Source organism: Bos mutus, chromosome 19 (genome assembly GCF_027580195.1).
Source record: "Bos mutus isolate GX-2022 chromosome 19, NWIPB_WYAK_1.1, whole genome shotgun sequence".
Lineage (NCBI taxonomy): Eukaryota > Metazoa > Chordata > Mammalia > Artiodactyla > Bovidae > Bos > Bos mutus.
In genome coordinates, this window is record NC_091635.1 from 51,349,260 (window position 1) to 51,376,568 (window position 27,309).

Sequence of the window (27,309 nt, forward strand, 5' to 3'; positions counted from 1 at the left end):
AATAAAATACACTAGGAAAACAAAAGAAAACTCAATACAACTACAAGATTTTTTGAAAAGATAATAAATTAGACAAAATTTTCATTAGATTCACCAAGAAAAAAAGAGAGGACTTATAGAAATAAAAGAAAAAATGAAAGAGGAGACACAACAACTGATAAATACTAAGAGACTACTTATGAGTCATGAGACTACTATGAACAATGACATGCTGAAAAACTGAACGATCTAGAGAAATGGATAAATTTCTAGAAACCTACAACTGACCAACACTGAATCATGAGGAAATAGAAAATGCAAACACTAATAGATCTAATCCAGTCTCCCGCATTGCAGGCAGACGCTTTAACCTCTGAGCCACCAGGGAAGCCCGAGGAGGTTGAATTAGTGATCAAAAACCTCCCAACAAAGTAAAAGTCCAGCACCAGACGGTTTCACCGGTGAATTCTATCAAATATTTAATGAAGAATTAACACCAATCTTCTCAGATGCTTCTAAAAAACTGAAAAGGAGGAATCACTTCCAACTCCATTTTAAGAGACCAGCATTATCCCCAAATCAAAACCAGATAAAGACACTACAAATATAGAAAATTATAGGCCAATATCCCTGATGAACATAGATGGAAAAACCCTTTAAAAAAAATTAGCAAACTGAATTCAACAACACATTAGAAGGGTTATTTACCATGATCAAATGGGATTTAGACAGCTTCCCTGGTGGCTCAGTGGCAAAGAATCTGCCTGCTAATGCAGGAGACAAGGGTTTGATCCCTAGGTCAAAAGACCCCCTAGAGAAGGAAATGGCAACCCACTCCAGTATCTTTGCCTGAGAAATTTCATGGACAGAGGAGCCTGGCGGGCCACAGTTTATGGGGTTGCAAAAGAGTAGGACACAACTTAGTGACTAAACAACATATGCAAATTGTGATGCACCACATGATCATCTCACAGCTGCAGAAAAGCATCTGACTAAATCCAACATCCATTCATCACACAAATTCTCAAAAAGGGGGTACACAAGGAATCTAGTACAGCAAAGCCTTAGCTAATATCATAGTCTTGTGAAAAACTGAAAGCTTTTCCTCTAAATTCAGGCACAAGACAGGACATCCACTCTTACCATTTTTATTCAAATGGAAAATTAAAAAGTAAAGCCATATCTGTTTGTAGATGATATATTATATACACAAAATCCTAAATACTTCAGCAAAAAACTGTTAGAACTAATCAACTAATTCAACCAAGTTGGAGGATAACAAAAATCAATACACAAACATCTATCGTGGGGACTTCCGTGGTGGCTCAGTGGTAAAGAAGCTGCCTGCCAATGCAGGAGACACAGGTTCGATTCCTGATCTGGGAAGATCCCACCTGCCGTGGAGCAACTAAGTGGATGTGCCACAAATACTGAGCCTCTGCTCTAGACCCCAGGAGCCGCAACTGCTGGGCCCGCGGTGCTGCAGCTACTGCCTCTGCTCTGCAACAAGTGAAGCCCCCGTGATGAGAAGCCTGAGCACTGCAACTAGAGAACAGGGCCCCCTCATGACAACTGGAGAAAAGAGAAAAGCCCGGGCAGCAACAAAGCCCTAGCATGGCCAAAAAAGACAAATAAATAAATCAATCTATTGTGCTTCTATACACTAATAGTGAACTATCAGAAAAAGAAATTAAGAAAATATATGTGTTTACAGTTATACAAAAAAAGAATAAAAAACCTAGGAATATATTTAACCAAGAAGTGGAAAACTTGCATACTGAGGAAAGAAATTAGAAAGACATGATACACTCATGGATTGGAAAAATATTGTTAAAATGTCCATAACCACTCAGAGCAATCGACAGAATCAAATCAATCCCAAATAAAATTCTAAAAGCATTTTTCACAGAAACAGGAACAATCTTCAAATTTGTACGGAATGACAGAACACCCAGAATAGCCAAAGCAATCTTGGCAAAGATGAACAAAGCTGGAGCCATCACGTTTTCTGATTCCAAACTGTATTACAAAGCATATGATATTGGCTTAAAAACTGACACATAGATCAATAGAAAAGAATGGAGAGCCCAGAAATAAACCCTCATGTATATGATCAATTAATTTATGACAAAGGAGCCAAGCATATACATTAGGGAAAGAACAGTTTCTTCAATAAATGGTATTGAAAAAAAAAAAGCCATACACAAAAGAATCAAACTGGACCCCTATCTTACATCACACACAAAAATCAATTCAAAATGGATTAAACACTAGACCAGATGATCTGAAACCATAAAACTCTTCTTAGAAGTAAACATAGTGGGTAAGCCCCCTGATTTTGGTCTTAGTGAAGATATTTTTCTTCTTTCATCAGCAACAAGAAAAGTCAGCCTACCAACTGGGAGAAAATACCTGCAAACTACGTACCTAATAAGGAGTTAATATTCAAAACATATAGGGAACTCATACAATTCAACAGAAAAGAAAATCTAATTTAAAAATAGGTAGAGGATACGAACAGATATTTTTCCAAAAAGAGACACATATGGCCAACAGGTATAGGAAAAGTTGTTCCACATCACTAATTGCCGGGAAATCAAAACCATAATGAGACAACATCTCACAACTGTTAGAATGGCTATCATAAAAGAGACAAGAGATAATGTGTTGGCAAAGATGTGGAGAAAAAACGGTGACTGTCGGTGGGAATGTAAATTGCTACAACCAGGATGAAAAATGAAAGTGAGAAAGTGAAGTCGCTCAGTCATGTCCGACTCTTTGTGACCCCATGCACTGTAGCATACCAGGCTCCTCTGTCCGTGGGATTTTCCAGGCAAGGATACTGGACTGGGTTGCCATTTCCTTCTCCAGGAGATCTTCCCAGCCCAGGAACTGAAGCCGGGTCTCCCACATTGTAGGCAGACGCTTTACCGTCTGAGCCACTAACCAGTATGGAGGTTACAAAAAAAATTAAAATTAAAACTACCATAAGTAAGTGAAGTCGCTCAGTCATGTCCAACTCTTTGCGATCCCATGGACTGTAGCCTACCAGGCTCCTCTGTCCATGGAATCCTCCAGGCAAAAATACTGGAGTGGGTTGCTATTCCCTTCTCCAGGGGATCTTCCTGACCCAGGGATCAAACCCAGGTCTCCTGCATCGCAGGCAGACACTTTACTGTCTGAGCTACCAGGGCATTTCCGGGTTTTGATCCGAAAGAAATGAAATCACTATCTTGAAAAAAATATCTGCAACCCCCCGCACCGCCCCCAATTTATAGCAGCATTATTACAATAGCCAAGACATGGAAACAACCTAGATGACTACTGATGGATGAATGGATAAAGAAAATGTGGGATATGATAGACAGACACACACACACGCTAATATTAGTCATAAAAAAGGCAGGACTAAATTATCTCACTTATATGTGCAATCTAAATAAAGATCCTGACATCACAGATACAGAAAACCAGGCTGGTGACTACCAGACGCAGAGGAAGGGAGGGTGGGTGAAATGGGCATCGGTGGTCAAAAGGTACAAACTTCCAGTTAAAAGATAAACTAAGTTCTGAGGATGTAATGTATAGCATGGTGATTCTCGTTAACAGGATTGTATTGTATATTTGAAAGTTACTAAAAGAGTAGATCGGAGAAGGCGATGGCACCCTACTCCAGCACTCTTGCCTGGAAAAATCCCATGGACGGAAGAGCCTGGTGGGCTGCAGTCCATGGGGTTGCTAAGAGTCGGACACGACTGAGCGACTTCCCTTTCACTTTTCACTTTCATGCATTGGAGAAGGAAATGGCAACCCACTCCAGCGTTCTTGCCTGGAGAATCCCAGGGACGGGGGAGCCTGGTGGGCTGCTGTCTATGGGGCTGCACAGAGTCGGACATGACTGAAGTGACTTAGCAGCAGCAGCAGCAGCAGCAAGAGAGCAGATCTTAAAAGTTTTTCAAAAGAAAAAACTTTCTTTAACAATATGTGGTAATGGATGTTAACAATACTTCCTGTGGTCATCATTTTGCAGCATGTACATACATCAAGTCATTATGCTGTACACCTAAAACTAACACAGTGTTAGACGTTAATTATATCGCAATTAAAAAACATAGAAATTCAGCAGTTAAAAGAAGGACAAAGGAAAAAGGAACTAATGGTTCCTTAGACGGTTCTCAAGTGGGGCAAAAAGCTGTAAATGACAAATACGAGAAATCTGTGTATTGCAATATGTAATGAACAAACATTTATCTTCTCCATATCCCAGCCAGTAGATGAAGTTACTACGAAGTTAAAAATAATGGTTATAAAACAGTATTGGATTCTCTAACTAGAATTATCTATTGCCTGCTTCTGTCAGTCACTATCTAAAAATGTGATATGGTTTTCTTCTCTCTGACATGTTAAAAACAAAACTGAACATAAAGGCTATCTTTTCCCCTTCAAAAATGGGGGTATTATATATAAAAATATAACATAAAAATTTTGTTTTTTTAATCAAAATCTATGAAGTCATGTCCAAAAAAGAACACAAAGAAGATCTGTGTATTTTTTGAAACAGTAAGAAACATTTATTTTGGCAACGAGCTAAATTTAGTAAGTACTAAAAACCTGATCCACGTAGAAATCTGAAAATTCATATATTTTTACTATTCATATTTGTTTCTATTATTTAATGAGGTTTTATGAGATTGCATGCTGTGAAAACTTAGTGGGTCACAAATAGCATTGTCTTTTAATGAACAGAATAAAAATGTGAGATCAACACGTGTGGTGTAAGTAAACTGCTGTGTTAGTCACTAAGCCTATTTCATTATTTCATTAATTCAGTTACAGGTGCATAGGCTCTAAGTACAATCAGTGTCGTTTGTAATATGGAATATGGTACAAAAGAAAGGTCCCAAAGTCATTGATACAATGACAGTAAGGTCTGTCGCAGGTTCTATGGCACTTCATCCACACTGTACCTTTCAAAAATTATATGTGAATGACCAGTTAAGTTTTTTCACATAAAAGGATACACTTGGAATATATAATCTGTGATTGACACACATTTCAGAGTGTTGTGTATAAAATAGGAAGCTCAGTCACATCTGGGTCAAGTTCATAATTAATAATGAATTTCTGCTGCTGCTAAGTCACTTCAGTCGTGTCTGACTCTGTGCGACCCCATAGACAGCAGCCCACCAGGCTCCCCCGTCCCTGGGATTCTCCAGGCAAGAACACTGGAGTGGGTTGCCATTTCCTTCTCCAATGCAGGAAAGTAAAAAGTGAACATGAAGTCGATCGTGTCCAACTCTTAGCAACCCCATGGACTGCAGCCCACCAGGCTCCTCCATCCATGGGATTTTTCAGGCAAGAGTACTGGAGTGGGGTGCATTGCCTTTTCCAATAATGAATTTCTACATGCACTCATATATTTATTACCAAATTTACCTTGGGGGGAGGGCAGTAAAAAGTATTTTTTTAACTGTACAGTAGATATACAGTAATATATATAAATCTAAAATATACATCTTGGTGGAATTTTACAATGAACACACCCATGTAAGTACCACCAAGGTCCAGACATAGAACATTACCAGAACGCCAGACACCCCACTGCTGGCCCTCCTAGTAATTACTTCTAACCCCAAAACAACCACTACTATTGACTTCTACTACAATAGATGTAGCTTGCCTATTTTGAACTTCATATAAATGGAATTATAAAGTAGGTCCTCTTTTATTTCTGGCTTCTGTAGGTGAACATTACTGTCCATGTGATTCACATCTGCTGTTGAATATGGCAGTAATCAATCTCTTGCCTTTATATTAATCTATTTATTCTGCTATTGGTGGACATTAGAGTTGCTTCTAGTATGGAGTTAAATAATGCTGCTATGACTATTCTTGTACAAGTCTTTTGGAGCATCTTTCTGCTAGGTATATATACACAAAATGGAACTGCTGTATTTCAGTGATGTTTATGTAGATAGTGTCAAACTCTTTTTGAAAGTGGTTTGTAACATACTATAAATTACTCTTAATATTGCATTCATGTTGCCAATTCACAATAAATCTCAATTAAAAAAAGAAATCTAAACTTTTTCCCTCTCCAACAGATGATCGTAAGTGCTGTACTCAATATGTCAGCAAATTTGGAAAACTTAGCAGTGGCTACAGGACTGAAAAAGGTCAGTTTTCATTCCAATCCCTAAGAAAGGCAATGCCAAAGAATGCTCAAACTATCGCACAATTGCACTCATCTCACACACTAGTAAGTAATGCTCAAAATTCTCCAAGCCAGGATTCAACAAATACATGAACCATGAAATTCCAGATGTTCAGGCTGGATTTGGAACCAGAGGAACCAGAGATCAAATTGCCAACATCCGCTGGATCATGGAAAAAGCAAAAGAATTTCAGAAAAACATCTATTTCTGCTTTACTTACTACAACAGAGCCTTTGACTGTGTGGATCACAACAAACTGTGGAAAATTCTGAAAGAGATGGGAATACCAGACCACCTGACCTGCCTCTTGAGAAATCTGTATGCAGGTCAGGAAGCAACAGTTAAAACTGGACATGGAACAACAGACTGGTTCTAAATAGGTAAAGGAGTACATCAAGGCTATATATTATCACCCTGCTTACTTAACTTATATGTAGAGTACATCATGAGAAACGGTGGGCTAAATGAAGCACAAGCTGGAATTGAGATTGCCCGGAGAAATATCAATAACCCCAGATATGCAGATGACACCACCCTTATGGCAGAAAGTGAAGAAGAACTAAAGAGCCTTTTGAGAAAGAAAAAGTTGGCTTAAAGCTCATCATTCAGAAAACTAAGATCATGGCATCCAGTCCCATCACTTCATAGCAAATAGATGGGGAAATGGTGGAAACAGTAGCAGACTTTATTTTTTTGACTCCAAAATCACTGCACATGGTGATTGCACCCATGAAATTAAAAGACGTTTGCTCCTTGGAAGGAAAGTTATGAGCAACCTAGACAGTATATTAAAATGGAGAGACATTACTTTGTCAACAAAGGTCCATCTAGTCAAGGCTATGGTTTTTCCAGTAGTCACGTATGGATATCAGAGTTGGACTATAAAGAAAGCTGAGCGCTGAAGAATTGATGCTTTTGGGCTGTGGTGTTGGAGAAGACTCTTGAGAGTCCCTTGGACTGCAAGGAGATCCAACCAGTCCATCCTAAAGGAGATCAGTCCTGATTATTCACTGGAAGGACTGATGTTGAAGCTGAAACTCCAATACTTTGGCCGCCTGATGCGAAGAGGTGACTCATTTGAAAAGACCCTAATGCTGGGAAAGATTGAAGGTGGGAGGAGAAGGGGACAACAGAAGATGAGATAGCTGGATGGCATCATTGACTCAATGAACATGAGTTTGGATAAACTCCGGGAGTTGGTAATGGACAGGATGTCCTGGTGTTCTGTGGTTCATGTGGTCACAAAGAGTTGGACACAACTGAGTGACTGAACTAAACAGATGATCCTAATGAATCTGTGGTAATTAGGAGCTTTGATAACACAAACATATTAATGTTAAATTAGTTAATAAATTCAAGCACAAAAAGAGAAAAAAAGCTTTAAATGCTGAGTTTTGGTTTTTACTATTTATACAGAATTTTAGAAGACAAAATTAGAATCTTTTTAAAAAACCAAAATTTTTATTTAAAAGCAAATAAATTCAACCCATTAGTGCTGGTAACTAAATCAGTTCAGTTCAGTTGCTCAGTCGTGTCTGACTTTTTGTGACCCCATGAATCGCATCATGCCAGGCCTCCTTGTCCATTACCAACTCCTGGAGTTCACTCAAACTCACGTCCATCGAGTCAGTGATGCCATCCAGCCATCTTATCCTCTGTCGTCCCCTTAACCTCCTGCCCCCAATCCCTCCCAGCATCAGAGTCTTTTCCAATGAGTCAACTCTTCGCATGAGGTGGCCAAAGTATTGGAGTTTCAGCTTTAGCATCAGTTCTTCCAATGAACACCCAGGACTGATTTCCTTTAGGATGGACTGGTTGGATCTCCTTGCAGTCCAAGAGACTCTCAAGAGTCTTCTCCAACACCACAGTTCAAAAGCATCAAATCTTTGGCCCTGAGCTTTCTTCACAGTCCAAATCTCACATCCATACATGACCACTGGAAAAACCATACCCTTGACTAGACGGACCTTTGTTGGCAAAGTAACGTCTCTGCTTTTGAATATGCTATCTAGGTTGGTCATAACTTTCCTTCCAAGGAGTAAGTGTCTTTTAATTTCATGGCTGCAGTCACCATCTGCAGTGATTTTGGAGCCCCAAAAAATAAAGTCTGACACTGTTTCCACTGTTTCCCCATCTCTTTCCCATGAAGTGATGGCACCAGATGCCATGATTTTAAGTTTTCTGAATGTTGAGCTTTAAGTCAACTTTTTCACTCTCCTCTTTCACTTTCATCAAGAGGCTTTTTAGTTCCTCTTCACTTTCTGCCATAAGGGTGCTGTCATCTGCATATCTGAGTTTATTGATTTCTCCCGGCAATCTTGATTACAGCTTGTGCTTCTTTCAGCCCAGCGTTTCTCATGATGTACTCTGCATAGAAGTGAAATAAGCAGGGTGACAATATACAGCCTTGACATACTCCTTTTCCTATTTGGAACCAGTCTGTTGTTCCATGTCCAGTTTTAACTGTTGCTTCCTGACCTGCATACACATTTCTCAAGAGGCAGGTCAGGTGGTCTGGTATTCCCATCTCTTTCAGAATTTTCCACAGTTTATTGTGATCCACACAGTCAAAGGCTTTGGCATAGTCAATAAAGCAGAAATAGATGTTTTTCTGGAACTCTCTTGCTTTTTCCATGATCCAGCGGATGTTGGCAATTTGATCTCTGGTTCCTCTGCCTTTTCCAAATCCAGCTTGAACATCTGGAAGTTCACGGTTCACGTATTGCTGAAGCCTGGCTTGGAGAATGTTGAGCATTACTTTATTAGCGTGTGAGATGAGTGCAATTGCGCGGTGGTTTGAACATTCTTTGGCATTGCCTTTCTTTGGGACTGGAATGAAAACTGACCTTTTCCAGTCCTGTGGCCACTGCTGAGTTTTCCAAATTTGCTGTAACTAAATGCATATGTATCAAATATATATGAAATATATGCAGCATCAAATGACAGAACACCAAGTATGTTATTTTGTTCTATCATTTATATATATATAATGTACATTATATATATACATTTATATATATATACAGTATATGCACACAACGTAGTAAAGATGAGGAGACTGTGTTTAAACATTAATTCAACAAATGTTTAGTCCATGTCAAACACATGGAACAACAGATATACTGAATTAAATTGATAATCTGGATCCTCACAGAGCTCACAGTCTAATGGGAGGAGACAAAAACCAAAGAGTGGGGTGGCAGGCAAGTTGTAATTTTAAATACAATAGCTGAAGAAGGACTGAGGAGAAAAGGTGATGTTTGATTAAAAACCTAATGGAGGTGAGGGAATAAGCCAGGCTAAGAATGTAGGGGAAAAAGTTCCAGCAAGTTTTTTTCCCTTGAGAGACAGAGGAATAATCTAGTGTGTATCTGTGTATGGTGGGTTGCAATTGGCAGAAATGCAGAAAGACATGAAGAATTGGGAAGCTTACAATGACTAGGAAAGCATGAAAAACCAAAAAAGTGCTTAGAAACAGAACATACGAACACCATTTCTACAGACTTAATGCAGCAAAAATGACAGAGCACCAACTATGTCGTTTCCAAACTTCCGTTAGCCACGATTTCATCTTTTCTGCAAGATGATGATAAATAATACCTATCACCATGATAATTTAGAAATAAAACTGATTATGGGACAAAACTATTTGCATTAATATTACCATCAAGATAAAAAACCTGCATGCGTGTGTGCCAGGTCACTTCAGTCATGCCCGACTCTGTATGACTGACTCTATGGACTGTAGCCCGCCAAGCTCCTCTGTCCATGGGGATTCTCCAGGCAAGAATACTGGAGTGGGTTGCCATGCCCTCTTTCAGGGGATCTTCCCAACCCAGGAATCGAACCCAGGTCTACTGCATTGCAGGCGGATTCTTTACTGTCTGAGCCACTAGGGAAGTCCCTGGGAAGCCCCCCAAAACCTGAGACCAGATGAAATAAAATATCTTTTCCAATTTCTTACTCAGAGACTCTGTGAGCTCAGTTTAAGCACAACGTAACAAGTAAAGGGATAAGAGGCTTTCATTTAGTTTCTAATTTCAAAAAGAGAAGAGCAACATAGTAATATTAAAGAAGGAAGAGAGCTATAAAACAGGAAGGAGTGAAGGAAGGAAATGCATTAAGAATTGAAAATCTATCAAATCTGCCTTGTACAACTAATTGGTTTACCAAATACTCTATGAAAAGAGGGTATGGTAGATGAGGTTACTATTTCTGAATGCCAGCTCTTAATCAACACATTCTTGTCTCCAGAAAATAAGAGGAAAAAGGCAGGCAGACCCTTTACCATCTGAGCCACTAGGGAAGCCCACTTATCTTAAAACTCACAAATCAACTATTGGGTGGTCCAGGAGGAAGAAGAGATGGAAAAAGTAAGGTTTTAGGAGGCTTTCTTAGGGGCTTACCCTCAGCATTTGTTAACATTTTCAGATAAAAAGTAGAGAACCTTTTTTGGAAGGTCCAGGTAACCATTCAGAGCTTTTTCCTCCCAGTCCTATCACTTCATGGCAAAGAGAAGGGGAAAAAGTGGAAGCAGTGACAGATTTTTTTATCCTGGGCTCCAAAAATCACTGCAGATGGTGACTCTAGCCATGAAATTAAAAGATGCTTGCTTCTTGGAAGGAAAGCTATGACAAACCTAGCCAGCGTATTAAAGGGCAAAGACATCACTTTGCCAACAAAGGTCTGTATAGTCAAAGCTATGGTTTCCCAGTAGCCATGTACGGATATGAGAGTTGTACCATAAAGAAGGCTGAAAACCGAAGAACTGATCCTTTCGAATTGTGGTGCTGGAGAAGACTCTTCAGAGTCCCTTGGAATGCAAAATCAAGCCAGTCAACCCTAAAGGAAATCAATCCTGAATATTCACTGGAAGGATTGATGCTGAAGCTGAAGCTCTAATATTTTGTGTGAAGAGGTGACTCATTGGAAAAGATCCTGATGCTGGGAAAGATTGAAGGGAAAAGGGGTGGCAGAGGATGAGATGGTTGGAGTGGCCTCAATGGATATGAATTTGAGCAAACTCTGGGAGATAGTGAAGAGCAGAGGAGACTGGCATGCTGCAGTCCATGAAGAATCAGACCTGACTTAGTTACTGAACAACAACAGCATAGTCCAAGTCATCAGCAGTAAAACCGGCCAGTATCTGCTGCTTTTTTTTCTCTCTCTATCCCTGCTTAGATTTCTGTTGAAAAGAAACCATATGGTGATTTTTAGGAAGGCAGGCAGGCAGGCATCCACTCCAATCAGTGCCTGCCGGCCTCTACTTGAAATAACAATGAACATTGTTGCCCAAGAAGAACAACAGTGCTCTAGACATTCAGGGGAAATGTCTGAGTATGCAAGATTTATTAGAAATGACACATTACACAAGTAATGCATTTTTCTTTTCTTCTCTTTTTCCTGTCTGAAGCCAGTATCTCCTCATGTGATCTCCTCATGTCTCACCAGAAAGGGTATTTACCAAATCTTATTTGATGCTAGAGAGGGAAAAAAAATCACCCTCTATTTTTAGCATTTATAATTGATTGTATTTTGGTTACAAGTAACTAATAAATAACTTTTATTTCCAGATTCAAACTGGAATTTAAAAAACAAAAATCATATGACAATCTGTTGTGTATGTAAGAACAAGAAAATGAGTCTGTGAATCTGAAAAAGAAAAAACTAAAAATGGTTGAGATAAACTTAAACATGCAAAGCTATGAATACCAGGTCAGTACAGAATTTACAAAGCTGTCAGGGACAGGAAATTTAAAGACTGAAAACCAAGGATAAAGATAAATGGGATCATCTCTACGATGAAAATGCAAATAGTAGGATTCTTTCCTAAGACAGAACCAATCATCCCACTAAACAAGTTTATAAATGGTCCTGGAAAAAGGAACAGAGCTTAAGTTCCAAATCTATAGTTGAAATTAGAATTTTAAGATAGGAAGTGCCAAAATCGTGGCAATAAATTTAAGGATCATGTAAACTTGAGAAGGAGGAAACATGGCAGGTAAGTTTCAAAGTGGACAACAGTAGGAGAACACATTTAGGGATTATTTAAATATAAAATGATGGGTTACGAATGTTTTAAGTTATGAACAAAGGAAAGGGAACGGAGTGTGGTCTCCCAAGTAAACAGTTTATTAAAGTAAACAATTTATTAAAAAAATTAGCAAAATTCATTGCCAAACAGGTCTGCAGTTGTAGAAATCTGAAAACACACAAATATATAAATAGTAAAAAATCATATACAGTTCTGACAACTTCATGTTAGAAAAGATATAAAAGAATTAGATAAAGATACCTGGGGGAATTAAAATGATCAAAGGGTTTTGGGGATATTAGATATAAAAAGTAAACAATTATTTTCTCTAGAAAGGCTGAAAAGGTAACTGACATTTCTAAGTTATGAAAAGAGGATGAAAATTTATGAAAAGAAGAAAAGGGAAGTGTTTAAAAAAAAACTTATAGAATGAGGGTTGCACCCTTTATAAGATGAAACAGGGAAATTTAAAACAAACTGACGGAAGCACAGATTTGAATAACAGCCTATAAACTTACTGAAGTCTTTACTTCAAGAAGTAGTAAAAATATAAGTTTTCTTAAGTTTTGATAAATTATTGGATGAAGACCCTTATCAGGGAATGTGGAGAAGGAAGTCTATAGAGTACATGCCTACTTTTGAGGGGAGAAATGAACTAATGACCATGCCCACTTCCACATAACTCTTTAGTTTAAGAGCAGGATAGTCATGTTACATTATAAGGCCCAAGGCAGGAAAACGGGAAGAACACTACCAAGAAAAATTTCCTTAAATACTCAGCAAGAGAGAATTCCAGATCTATTATGATAAACCAAGAACCTTGACTAATTAGAAACAAAATCACCTTGTGAAATAGGAAATGAGCAGTCCATGTCTTGAATCAACTCTCATCTTAGGCCAGAATCCCTAGGAGCATTCAGCAGATACAACAGAGGGTGGGTTTGTATTTAGCGTATTACTGATTTGCAAACCCATGAGCAAAAGCACAGTATACATGAAGTCCATCAGTCCAAGTTTCAGTGAAAGGGGCCTTTCTAAAGGCACTTTACAAAAGGTCTTTGAAACACAAACCTGAATAAAATCTTTAAATTAGTTTAACAAAGGTAACCTAATGCCTGTTCACTGCTTGTCTCCCCACCCCATATCTGTAAACAGGTGTGCAAATGAGCAGAACAAAGCAGACATATAACAAAATTATATTTTTCTCCAGTGTTTAAAGCAAACAAGAAAAATCTTAAACATTACTCATTGCTTTGAAAATGACTGTGTTAACCTCTGTTTTCATTTTTAAATCATCTAATTTCAACTAGAATTGCCTGATCTTCAAAACAAATGTTTCTCTTCTAGAATAGAAATAATTTTAAACTTCCATTATTCTGTAGTAGTCTTTCCTGTGAGAAATAATTAGCTCAAAATTTTCTATCATGTTCTTTTCCCTAAATTGATTTTGTTACACACAAAAAAGGTAAGCAGAATAAAAATGATTTTTAGGAGGTTTAATTTAAATGTATTTATTACATTTATATTTAAAATAAAAGTCTGCCCCAGATGAAGTGATTAAATACAGAAATGAACAGGTAAGAACAAACGGATTTAGGAATGCACAATGAGCAGACAAGTTTCCCAATGGTCATTCATTCGGCATTTTGTGTCAAACTGCAAAACTCTCTTTCCCGTTAATACCATTCTAAGAACGGGTTAAAGAAACAGAAGAGTCGGAAAAGGAAGAAAGATCAAAAGTCTGGGAGTGGAATGGAGAGAGAAGAATTCAAAATAAAGTGAAACCTTCCCGAGAAAGCAAATAAAATGAGGCATTAAGAATTCCACCATAACTATGCTACATGTGCTTAAAAAAACTACAACTACATAACTATTTTAAGTGCTACCTTTTCTTGTTGAACCAAATGTAAGCGACCTTTATGTACCCAAAGCTAACTGAGCTAGTAGTCGCAATATCCTGCAACAGAATCCTTCAAAAGAGACCACTTGGAATTGCTTAATCTTGATGGTACTTAGTGGTAAAATCATGAGCCAGCTCTGAAAGAAGATCTAGCAGGCCTGCCTTTTCACAAACTTAACGTTGTTGGGTGTGGTTGGTTGATTCTGAAAAGAGAAATTACAATAAGCCTTGGTAGCTTTGACACAGACTTTAAATGATAAAATAAATGGGTTTAATGTGTCTCTAATGTTTATTATGGTAAAGTTGATCAGTTTAACCCTTTGCAAACAAGCAAGGGATCTTGAAAGCAGGAAGCTTTTCTGTGGAACTCCTGACGCAACACAAACCATAGCAGTTACTGCAAAGCTTAATGCAAACCCTCTAGAGTCCACGTTGACAAATTCTTTAACAAGCCCTGTGGTTACAGGGAAGCTGGTTTCACTCTGACTCACTCCTACTCAAACAGTTTACTGGAAATGAAGGGGAGGGGGAATTTTCAGAGAAGTCATGTGATGGCCAGACAAACCACAGCCAGTAAAGGTTCAACAGAGTCAAAAACAGGTCCCAGCAACAACCGACACCCAGAGTGTTCAACTGGCACTAAATTATATGAAAATGAGTCCTGGTGGGTTTCTGATCATCCACACCATGAAGTCGCTCATAAATCTCTGTATATATTATAAAGGAACAGATACTTCACAGAGGGAAAAACCAGCAGGCATTGACACGGTCTGTGCAACTACAAACACTTCATAGGAAAATGTGCTTAACAAAAAAACGCCATCACAGGAATGTTAAAGCACTTCAGTGAGTGTGTATATAATCATTATTAAATGCTTTCCCATTGCCTCTAACCTCAAATGATCAAACATATATTCTATCATTAGCAAAAAAAAAAGTAAAATTAAAAACCCTTTAATTATCACCTTGTGCTTTGAGGGGATGTTCACTGACTACACTACACTCAGTATCTTGTAATGACCTACAATGGAAAAGAATCTGAAACACACACACACGCACACACACACACACACAACTAAATCACTTTGCTGTAGACTGAGACACTGTAAATCAACTATACTTCAATATAAAAAAAGAGAACAGCACAAGTGATGAACTTTTTTGGTTCTTAAGTTATGTGTTTTCACTAAATAAAATAATGTAAGTAACCTGAAATTTCTGAATAGGATATAGATCTTATTAAGTCAAAAAAGGGTATTTTTAGCCTAAAATACATTCAATACACACTAGTCAAAGTTATCAGTACTTAAACTTAACTTGGGGACTCAGTTTCAATAAATCAGACTAAGTGTAAGTGGCAAGTATTAATTAATTTAAATACTGCTGTCCTAAACAGAAGCTAAGAAAAGCTCCTTTAAAATAAAATAAAATCCAGAAATTACAAAACAGCTTTTGAGGAACTACTTAATCTAAGGTGATGTACAGAATCACGAATTATACCCAATAAAAAGACAAGCTAACCACGATTAATATGGAGGGGAATACTGTATTCTTTTAAAAGATGAAGTTCTAAGAAATTTAAATTTCTTATTTCTAACTCAATTCTCAATTTTCTATAGTGACAGAATAATAAGAAACGGTAACTTTCACAGTCAGCAACCTAATATCTTGCAACAAAGAATCCAAGTAGCTAGGTCACTTGAACAGATGTCATTTAGGAAAGCAAACTTATTCAAAGCATATTCTTCTAAAACCCTATTGTGTAAGTTTTAAACACAGAAATACCACAATCACCCCCATGTTCCCATTCCCCATTACTTCAATAACCCTGGCTGACCTAACCTTTTAGGGTACATGAAGCAAATAAGTTACTTTATTTTTTTCTAAAACTCTTTTATTCCAATGTCTTTAATTTTTCTTTCCTTTGGTTATGCAGCTTATAGAATAAACAAGTCACCACAATAACCTTCACTTTTTCCCCTAAAGCACAGAACTTTACAAGCTTTGTTTTACTAAATGTGAATTAAAAATTATGTCATCTAGCTTAATGATGTCTACTATATCATCTTCAACTCTTGCTTTCATATGACTTTTTTTGGCTGCACCACGTGGCAAGTGAAACTTCTTTAACCAGGAATCAAATTCATGCCCCACTGAGGTGGAAGTATGGAGACTTAACTGGACCACCAGGGAAGTGCTCAGATAAACTTTTTTTTTAATGAAAGATTCTTTAAATTCTATAGTGCTTTGTAATCGGATGATTATTAAACTCAAAGATGGAAAACAATTAAATCTTTTTTATGTAAGAGGATTTCTGTGTTGAAAATATTTTATATTTTATTTTGTGGTGGAATAAGATTAAATGCTCCCTTTTGACTGAGCAGCAACATGGCAGTCTGCCAGATTAAGCACCTTACAAAAGGCAGCAAAAAGGGAGACTAGAGGAAAAGTGGTTGATCCATGTTCTAAGAAAAACTGGAATAATGTGAGAAAGCACCAACTACGTCCAACATAAAAATATTGGAAAAACTGGTCATGAGAACTCAAGGAACCCAAATCACACTGGACAGCAAGGGTCATGTTTCTGAAGTGAGCTTAGCTAATCTGCAAAATGATGAAGTTGCATTTAGAAAATTCAAGCTAATTACTGAGGATGTTCAGGGCAAAAATTGGCTGATTTTCATGGCACAGGTCCTGCTTGTGACAAAATGTGTTCCATGGTCAAAAAACGGCAGCCCACGAGTAAAGTTCGTGTTGATGTCAAGATTACCGATGGTGATGAGCTTCATTTAGGCTCTGTTGGTTTTACTGAAAAGCAGTAAACAACCAGACTTGGAAAACCTCACACTCAGCACCAACAGATCTGCCAAAACCAGAGGATGACCTGAAAGAAGCTGTCAATAAACTGAGTCCAGACAGCTTTGGAAAAGACATGGAAAACGCTTGCCAATCTATTTATCTGCTCTATGATGTCTTTCTTAGAAAAGTAAAAATGCTTTTTTCCCAAGTTTGAATTGAGAAAACTCATGTTTCATGATGAAGGTAGTAATTTTGGAAAAGCGACTGGGAAAGAGACAGGGACTACAGTTGAACAAGCTGATGGATATCAGTTACCAGTCTAGAAATCTGTATAAAATTCGGACTTGTAAGAGTGACAATAAAAAATCTTATTTGTGATGCTAATAAAAAAGTATGAATATTAAATGAACATGTTTCATGTAACTGTACATTTTCTCTCTTAACTGATATTTCCAGTGCATTCAAAGAACCTACCACTTGAGTAGTATGTGCAAGACCATGCAGGTGCTGCCAAAAATACTTCTTTTGTGGTCTCTTCTCATGGAGCTTATGAGCTCCTGGGTAAGAAGAGAAAAGCCTAAAAGTAGTTCTAAAAGAAGGCAGAAAGTGACATAAGAAAAATATAGCAAGAGATGATTTCCAGGGAATGGGAAGATTTTTTTCTTTTTTAAACACGTACCCTCTTTCAGGTGAATAATGCTGCTAATTATACTCTTTAGGGAGAAATTCACAACTTTGGGCTGATTCAGGAAAAGCTGGCCTGGACAGCCTTGCAGCAGGATGTGACTGAGGTAAGGATCACCCCCTTTCTCCGAATCCTGAGGCTTTCTTACGAGTCTGGTCAGACTACAACCTGAATGGGAAGATTTTTGAGCAGCAAAGTTTCACGACCAGAGGAATTTTTCAGAAAATTATTTTTGCTGCTTTATTTGGAAATAGACTGGGGGAAACAGGGCTGGAAGAGGAGATCTATTAGAGAGTCACTAGAAATGTTCAGGGGAAAGGTGATAAAGGCATGAACCAGCAGTAGTAAGGGAAAAGAGAGGACAGATTTGAAGATACTGTGGCAATAAGTAGAATCAACAGGCCTTGAACAATACTGGATATGGGAGGTGAGGCTGGCATCAGAGACTTAGATTTTTACTCCAAGTGACTATGAGGATGGTGATATCATTAACAGAACAAAGGACAAAAAATCATAAAGAGAATAATTAAATCTTGCATGAAATAGTTCACAAGGCACATAAACAGCTCTCTAGACCTAACTTTCATAAATGATGCTAGAATTGGTCAAGGTCATAGGAAGCTACATTCATTCATGTCTACCTCCCAGAGACATCTAGTAAAAACATGATAGGAAGCCAAGGGCAAAAGGAAGTCAGCTTAGTGGAAAAACACTGCCTAATCTCACTCTTGTGTCACAAAAATAAAGTAGGTACCATAAAGAATCAGAATTTAAATAAATGCATTAATCATCTTTTTTTCCTCCCCCAAATACCTATAGAACAAAATCCAACCATCAGTCCAAACTGGAATTTAGGTAAATACTTAGCTTTAAAATTGTTACCTAGAAACAATTTCCTATAAAAGCATCTACATCCTTTAACAGAGGTGGAGAGCACATGGTAAGGCAACAACAGCCAAGGCTTTTTTTTCACTCTTCCTGCTGATAAACTCAATTCTACCACAGGGCTTTACCTTCAAAAATAAAAAACACATTTCCCACCTCATGTCATTTTACTTAATTTGCTATTTTACCTAATTTGCTGTTCTAGCTAAAATTGATCCAACTTTTTCCTATTTTATTGACCTTGTCAAGTTGGGGGTTCTACAGAACACCATCTATGAGGAAATTCTAGCACCAAAGTCAGACAAAATTTTGCATCTTTATGAAACTGATTACTATAAAAACTTTCAAATCCCAATCGATAAACTATAGCTAAAAAGATGTTAGGATTATAGATTACCAAATAAAAATATTTTTATATACCATTAATTAACTATCTACACAAATATAATATTCAATTTATAACAACAAAATCTAAGAGAAAACTATCATGTTAAAATCACTGGGAAAACTGTGTCAGAACAATACACAAGTAGGTAATGACCTGAAAAAGAGAAATTTAGATTCCTGTATTATACGATAGGTAAGAATATTTTAATACATAAAAGATTTAAAAGTAAAAGAATAAAACCATAAAAGGACTAAAAGGAAATGCACCGGAATATCATAATCATAAGGGTTCAGGAAGGTAATTTTAGGCATAACTCTAAAAGGAAACATCTAAGGTAATGGAATAAAGATAAAATGTAAACTTCCTTATCTAAAAAGCAAAACATGGTAAAACACACAATAAACAATATGGAAAAATTACTGGAAGCATATGACAAAAAGAATCACCTTAAAAATGGCAATCAATAGGAAAATGAAAAATACACTAAATACAAAAAAAAGGGCAAACTAAAAAAAAAAAGGGTAAAGTAGATGCAGGTGTTTTTGTTTTTCTGTAGTTTCAAAATTTTATACAATAAACATACTTTGCAGTCAAAAAGAAAATTATTAAAAAAACAAAGATGTAAAAAATAGTTGATGACACTGAAAAATGTTCATTATGTTTTTATTTTCAAAACAAGTCAAAATAATAGATAGAATACGATTCACTTACAAATATTTACAGGAAAAAGAATGAAGGATGGAAAGATTTTTTGAAAGTATACAAATATCAATTTTCTACAATAAGTTGTATATAATCACTTTGTAATAAGAACACTCCAAGCCAGGCTTCAGCAATATGTGAACCGTGAACTTCCTGATGTTCAAGCTGGTTTTAGAAAAGGCAGAGGAACCAGAGATCAAATTGCCAACATCCACTGGATCATGGAAAAAGCAAGAGAGTTCCAGAAAAACATCTATTTCTGCTTTACTGACTATGCCAAAGCCTTTGACTATGTGGATCACAATAAACTGTGGAAAATTCTGAAAGAGATGGGAATACCAGACCACCTGATCTGCCTCTTGAGAAATGTGTATGCAGGTCAGGAAGCAACAGTTAGAACTGGACATGGAACAACAGACTGGTTCCAAATAGGAAAAGGAGTATGTCAAGGCTGTATATTGTCACCCTGTTTATTTAACTTCTATGCAGAGTACATCATGAGAAACACTGGACTGGAAGAAGCACAAGCTGGAATCAAGATTGCCGGGAGAAATATCAATAATCTCAGATATGCAGATGACATCACCCTTATGGCAGAAAGTAAAGAGGAACTAAAAAGCCTCTTGATGAAAGTGAAAGTGGAGAGTGAAAAAGTTGGCTTAAAGCCCAGCATTCAGAAAACGAAGATCATGGCATCTGGTCCCATCACCTCATGTGAAATAGATGGGAAAACAGTGGAAACAGTGTCAGACTTTATTTTTGGGGGCTCCAAAATCACTATAGATGGTGACTGCAGACATGAAATTAAAAGATGCTTACTCCTGGGAAGGAAAGTTATGACCAACCTAGATAGCATATTCAAAAGCAGAGACGTTACTTTGCCAACAAAGGTCCGTCTAGTCAAGGCTATGGTTTTTCCTGTGGTCATGTATGGATGTGAGAGTTGGACTGTGAAGAAGGCTGAGTGCCGAAGAATTGATGCTTTTGAACTGTGGGGTTGGAGAAGACTCTTGAGAGTCCCTTGGACTGCAAGGAGATCCAACCAGTCCATTCTGAAGGAGATCAGCCCTGGGATTTCTTTGGAAGGAATGATGCTAAAGCTGAAACTCCAGTACTTTGGCCACCTCATGTGACGAGTTGACTCACTGGAAAAGACTCTGATGCTGGGAGGGATTGGGGGCAGTAGGAGAAGGGAACGACAGAGGATGAGATGGCTGGATGGCATCACCGACTCGATGGACATGAATCTGGGTGAACTCCGGGAGTTGGTGAGGGACAGGGAGGCCTGGCGTGCTGAGATTCATTGGGTCGCAAAGAGCCGGACACACTGAGCAACTGAACTGAACTGAACTGAATAAGAACACAATTTTAAAGATCAGCATTAAATGTGTTATGATATATATGTTGAAAAAGGACCTAAGACTAATACATATGGTATGATTTTAGTTTTTATTAAAAAAAGTTATCCATACAAAGAAAATAGTCTAGAATATGGTGGTTATTATCCTACTTTGGGGAGCAGATGTGTGTGGGTTTACAGTTTTTAATACTTCTGGCAAGTGTCAATCTATAAGCCTTAACACAATATGTAAATATGCAAACCTGGAAATAATAACAGAAGTAATGAGCCTAAGACAACTTTGTTACTAAAAACATAAAAAATGTTTGCAACATCACTGATTTAAGAAATAAAGCGACAAAACTGTTGTAAATTTATTTGCATAGTGAAAATAAAAAGCAAACACAAGGATGTATTCCAAAAGTGTATCAAGACAACTAAAGTATCTTCCTTGGATATAGTAATATTCCACAGTGTTAAGTAAGAACAAACAAAAACAAAAATCTTATATCTGACAAACTTATTTGTGACTCATGAATTAAAACATTAGTACTCTCAGCCAAGTTAAAATGTGGCAACTGGCAACAACCCACCCCAACTATTCTTCACCCGCAAAATAAATAAAAGTTGGGACTCCCTCCTGGCTCAGTGCTAAAGATTCCGCCTGCCAATGTAGGAGACACGGGTTTGATCCCTGATCTGGGAAGATCCCACACGTTGCAGGGCAGCTAAGCCCATGCACCACAAGTACTGAGCCTGTGTTCAAGAGCCCAGGAGCCACAACTACTGAAGCCCTTGTACCCTAGAGCCTGTGCTCAGCAACAAGAGAGGCCACGGGTATGAGAAGCTTTTTACCACAACCCGAGAGTAGACCCCACTTTACACAACAAGAGAAAAACCTGCGAAGCAATGCAGACCCAGCACAGCCACAAATAAACAAACAAATAAGCATTTTTTTAAAAGTGAAAAGCCTCATAAAACCTCTTATCTTAACCTGGGGAGAAGTATGTAGGGACAGATATACCTATACACTGAAATCTATAGTAAAAGTCACAAAATGGATGGATACTGTTTAAAAAGGCATTAAAGACAATAAAGAAAAGAAAAATCCAATGTAGCAAGAAAAAAATTTTTTAATCAGTTCTTCATTTCTTGTTGCCTTAACCTGTATGAAAATGTTGCTATATTGGCTTACAGTAAACAAAGCACTAATCTCAAAGTCAGAAAACTGGTTTGAGTATTGGCTCTGAGATTCCTGAGTGTTTCCTATTCAAATTGGGTAAAAAATCTTCTGCATCATGGTTGTCTTGAGGCACTTCATTCAAGTGCCTTATAGATAGATTCTCATGAAATTAATCAAAAGAAAATTGATAGGGAAAATGACAAAATTGTTAGGGATGAGTTACTTTTATTAAACTATTTTACTTATTATTTCTAGTTTATATATGTTAGCTATATATGGGATGTTAACTGTAGTTAACTAGATGTTAACTGTAATTTGGGATATAAATTTTAAATAAAATGTTCATGAAGAGTATATAATTTCTGATGCTGTTCAGTCGCTAAGTTGTGTCTGACTCTTTGTGACCCCATGGACTGCATGATGCCAGGCTCCTCTGTCCTCCCTTATCTCTGGGAGCTTGCTCAAATTTCTCACTAAAGAACATGAAACAGAGGTATATATTTTGTTTACTTGATTTTTTAATACAAGCAAGTATGAAATTAAGGAGTTTACCCTAAAACAGTGATGGTAATTATTGGCTTTATAGGACAAAAACAGTTAAACCTCATAAGCATCAGAAGTGTTGTGTACAATTTAAAACAAAGAATTAGAGAAGATCTATTCTAAAAGTAATCAAAATAATTATGGTCGTAATCGATGAAGGAAAAAGATTACTATGCTAATGGTAGATAAAGATTTAGAGTCTTCAAGATGCAAAAGTCTTTAAGAGCTCAAATTACATGAATAAGATGAAGCATGATTTACTTCATCAAATTCTAGAAGACCTGAGTTTTTGGAAGTTGACAAATTTATAGAATGCATTATTTACAACCCAAGTATCAAAAAAATGTGAAGAATGAAATGCCTCATCCAGCTAAGGCTCTACTCAAGGCAGGGAGTTGCTATGTAGGGATCCATGAAAGGTATCACATAGAGTGAGACAAGGAACTCATTCTTTTTGGAAATAGCAATTCCATTTGTACACAATTAAAACTCACAAGAATTTTGAGCCAATATGAAAAAAAAATTGAGCCAATGTGGGCCTCAATAAGCTTTCACTGGCTAATTCTAAGACAAAGCTTTACAGTTTCTCACATGAGTATATCCTCCTGCCACAGGAGAGACAACTTTTTAATATCCGACAGGCTCATCACTTCCCTCTTTCTAGGAACCATGTCTAAATTCCTTTTCTACAGTTGCTCACATTGCATGATGTCAAGATCAATTATCACCTCATTCTCCCTCCTAGAGAAATTCGAGTTGTACAGTAAGCTTTTTATGTCAAGATGACCACATAAGACCTTTGCCCCTGGGGGAGATTAAAGACAACTGCAAATTCTTTGCTTACGCCTCGAATGGACAGGCGGGTCTAATTTCCCTTTCTCAATCTGCGCTGGCTTTAGTGATCTACTTTGCGCCAACACGGTGGCAAAGCGACTAGGATTCCCAAGGTTATGTCACAGGAAAATGTGCATCTTTCAGAACACTTGCCAGAACTCAGGTGCCATGACATGAGGAAATCCAAGAAGCCCCATGAAGAATAACTTGAGGTCCTAAACCAAAAGTCCCACTGAACTCCAAACCAACAGCCAGAATCAACTTACCAGTTATATACGTAAACCATCTTCGAAGTAGATACTTCAACTGACAGTCAAGCTATTTTGCCCAAATTCCACAGCTGTGAGCAATATAAGCTATTCTTGTTTCAAATCACTAAATATTGGGGTGGTTTATATACTCAGCAATAGATAACTGGAACACCTTTTATCTCAATAATAACCCCAAACAGAAACACTGAGCTCTGTCTTTGATGAAACTAGCATTAATTAATTAAGACAGGGGCAGATGGAAAGAAAATATTGTATCTGAGAGCCTGCAGTGAAAGACACGGAAAAGAAGCCAAGTGATTTGTATCAATACTACAGAACTGCACAATGGATCATCATCAGAACTGCAGAAGAAATGAGGACAGGGCTGAAAGCAAGGAGACAGTATAAATAGTACTTTGCACTATGAGACGACTTCCTGCCCCAGTCCTAAAGAACACATCAACCATGGTCTCTAAACAAAGAAAACCAAGGGTTCTGGACTCAGGACATTTGTGCAGGCACTGTCAGACTTACCACAAAGCAGGTTAAGTGAAAGTCTACTCAGTAAATGAGGATCTTTAACCTGCCTTCCACAGCTTAGCTTTAGAATGTCAAGGGCAAGGTTTATAATCCCTAAGCAAGAAAACAGAAGACCCATCACTAGAAAAATTGAACTATCCCAAAGGAAAGATGGATAGGAACAGATACACAGAGGTTCCAATAAACCAGGTGGCCGGCCACTCCTGTACCTTGCCTCAACATACAAAGTTCCCATTCAGCTTTATGTGCTTTATTTTTATATATAATATAAATAGAAAAAGAAGGATCACCAGGCTTTGGGGAAAGCTTCCAACAGGAAACAGAACAGACAAAGGGGAAAAAAAATGCCCAGAGTACTGAAAACTTGAAGAAACTAAATATCTTCAAAAAAGATAAGCCATTTTGGGGAAGTATAATACAAACTGTTTTTTCAAAATAAATACATAACAGTGGGAAAACATTTTAATATTAAATTATAGAAGAAGAGTTGAAGAAATTGGATACAAAGTCAAATGAGATAAATATTAGGAGGAAAATTATAAAGAAAAATAAAAAAGATATGATATAGATACGATTATCAAAATAATAAATTCCAGATAGTAAGACTAGAGACCAAACATGGCAAATTGACACACAAAAAAATACAAGAAAGTTTTCCAAAACTAGAGGACACTAAGTTGACAAGTTTCCTGAGTGCCCAGCAGAATAAATTTTAAAAAGACCGTATCTCAGACTTCCCTAGAGGCCTGGTGGTTGGAGTATGCAGGACAACGCAGGGGATATGGGTTTGATCCCTGGTCTGGGAAGATTCCACATGCCTCGGGGCAACTAAAGCCCATGCACCACAGCAACTGAGCCCGAGCTGCAACTACTGAAGCCTGCATGCCCTACGGCCTGTGCTCTGCAACGAGAAGCCTGTGCAAAACTAGAGAGTAGCCCCTGCTCACTGCAACTAGAGAAAGCCCGTGTACAACAATGAACACCCAACACAGCCAAAAAATAAAAGAACAATAAAACTCGAGTTCTGATTAAAAAAAAAAGACAGACCCCTATCTCAGATAATGAATTTAATAGCTTCTAGAGAAAAAAACCAAAACAACCAAAAAGACTAACCACAGAGAGGGCTCAGCATGGCATTGGGCTTCCCTGGTAGATCAGGTGGTAAAGAATTCTCCTGCAATGCAGGAGACCCAGGTTTGATCCCTGGGTCGAGAAGATCCCCTGGAGAAGGAAATGGCAACCCACTCCAGTATTCTTGTCTGGGAAATCCCACAGACAGAGGAGCCTGGTACAGACTGTGAGGTCCCAAAAGAGCTGGACAAGACTTAGCAACTAAACAGCAAAGTCAAGAAAGGGGAAGATAAGGGATCTAAATCAGGAGAAAAATAATAGTGCAGAGGGTTTTTTAAATAAAAAAAAAAAACCACCACCAAATACAGACTGGAGTAGGAGCATGCAGGAATCCAGAGTGATGACCCCAAGAAAAAAACAGAATTGATAAATTAATTTATGTCACCAAGTGGAAAGTGATGCTGGAAGAGTTTCAAAAAACTGGTAGAGAGAAGAGACTGAAGAAACTATACAAGTGAAAAAATGATTTGACTTCAACTTGCTGATTTTATACAGATAAAAGGTTTTGATATGTTAAATGACATGTAATAATTAGTGTCACAAAGGACAGAGGTATCAGTTACCACAAATGGGGATACTCAACCATCTATGGACATTGTTTCAGTAAATGGAATTTACTAGCGGTGCTGCCATTCTGAGTTCTGGTTTCAGCCTTACTTCTAAGCATGTAAAATTAGGGAAGTTAACCATTTCTACAACCAGTGTATTCTTTTGGAAAACTTCTGTTAGCCTTTGCCCTGCTTCATTTTGTACTCCAAGGCCAAACTTGCCTGTTACTCCAGGATCTCTTGGCTTTCTACTTTGGCATTCCAGTCCCCTATGATGAAAAGGACCTTTTTTTTTAGTGTTAGTTCTAGAAGGTCTTGTAGGTCTTCACAGAACTGTTCTGCTTCTTCAGCATTAGCGGTTGGGGCATAGACTTGGATTACTGTGATGTTGAATGGTTTGCCTTGGAAACGAACTGAATCATTCTGTCGTTTTTGAGACTACATCCAACTACTGCATTTTGGACTCTTGTTGACTATGAGGGCTCTATTTCTTCTAAGGGATTCTTGCCCACAGCAGTAGATAAAATGGTCATCTGAATTAAATTTGCCCATTCCCACCCATTTTAGTTTACTGATTCCTAAAATGTCAATGCTCACTCTTATCATCTCCTGCTTAACCACATCCAGTTTACCTTGATTCATGGACCTAACATTCCAGCTTCCTATGAGATACTGTTCTTTAAATCACTGGACTTTACTTTCACCACCAGACATATCCACAACTAGAGAAGGGGGTGACAGAGGATGAGATGGTTGGGTGGCATCACTGATTCAATGGATGCGAGGTCTGTGCAAACTCAGGGAGACAGTGAAGGACAGGGAAGCCTGGTATGCTGCAATTCATGATATCACAAAGAGTTGGACACAATTTAGTGACTGAACAACAACAACAAACCATTTCTAGATCTGCAGTTTTCTACAAAATCAGCTAAGAAGTTTTGCCTCATCAGCTATATTCACCTGACCTCTCAGTAACTGACTACCGCTTCTTCAAGTATTTCAACAACATCTGCAGGAAAACGCTTCCACAACCAGCAGGAGGCAGGAAATGCTTTCCAGGAGTTCGCTGAATCCCAAAGCATGGACTTGTATGCTACAGGAATAAACAAACTTCTCTCTCATTGGCAAAAATGTGTTGATTGTAATGGTTCCTATTTTGAATAATAATGATGCGTCTGAGCCTAGTTATAACGATTCAAAATTCAAGGTCCAAAATCACGATTACATCCGCACCAACCTAGTAACACTAAGATACAGGTTGATATATATATCAAAAAACTATATATAGTTTTTGCTCAGGTGTCAAAGGCCTCAGCCTTTTCCCCCCACAACAGTGGGTAAGTTTATCTTAAT

At 37.8% G+C, this 27,309-nt stretch overlaps 1 protein-coding gene across 5 annotated transcripts in view; it reads right to left on the bottom strand.

The window, feature by feature from the left end:
• Window positions 1–27,309, bottom strand: part of VMP1 (vacuole membrane protein 1) — a 126,070-nt gene that overhangs the window by 39,617 nt on the left and 59,144 nt on the right. The window lies entirely within an intron of this gene.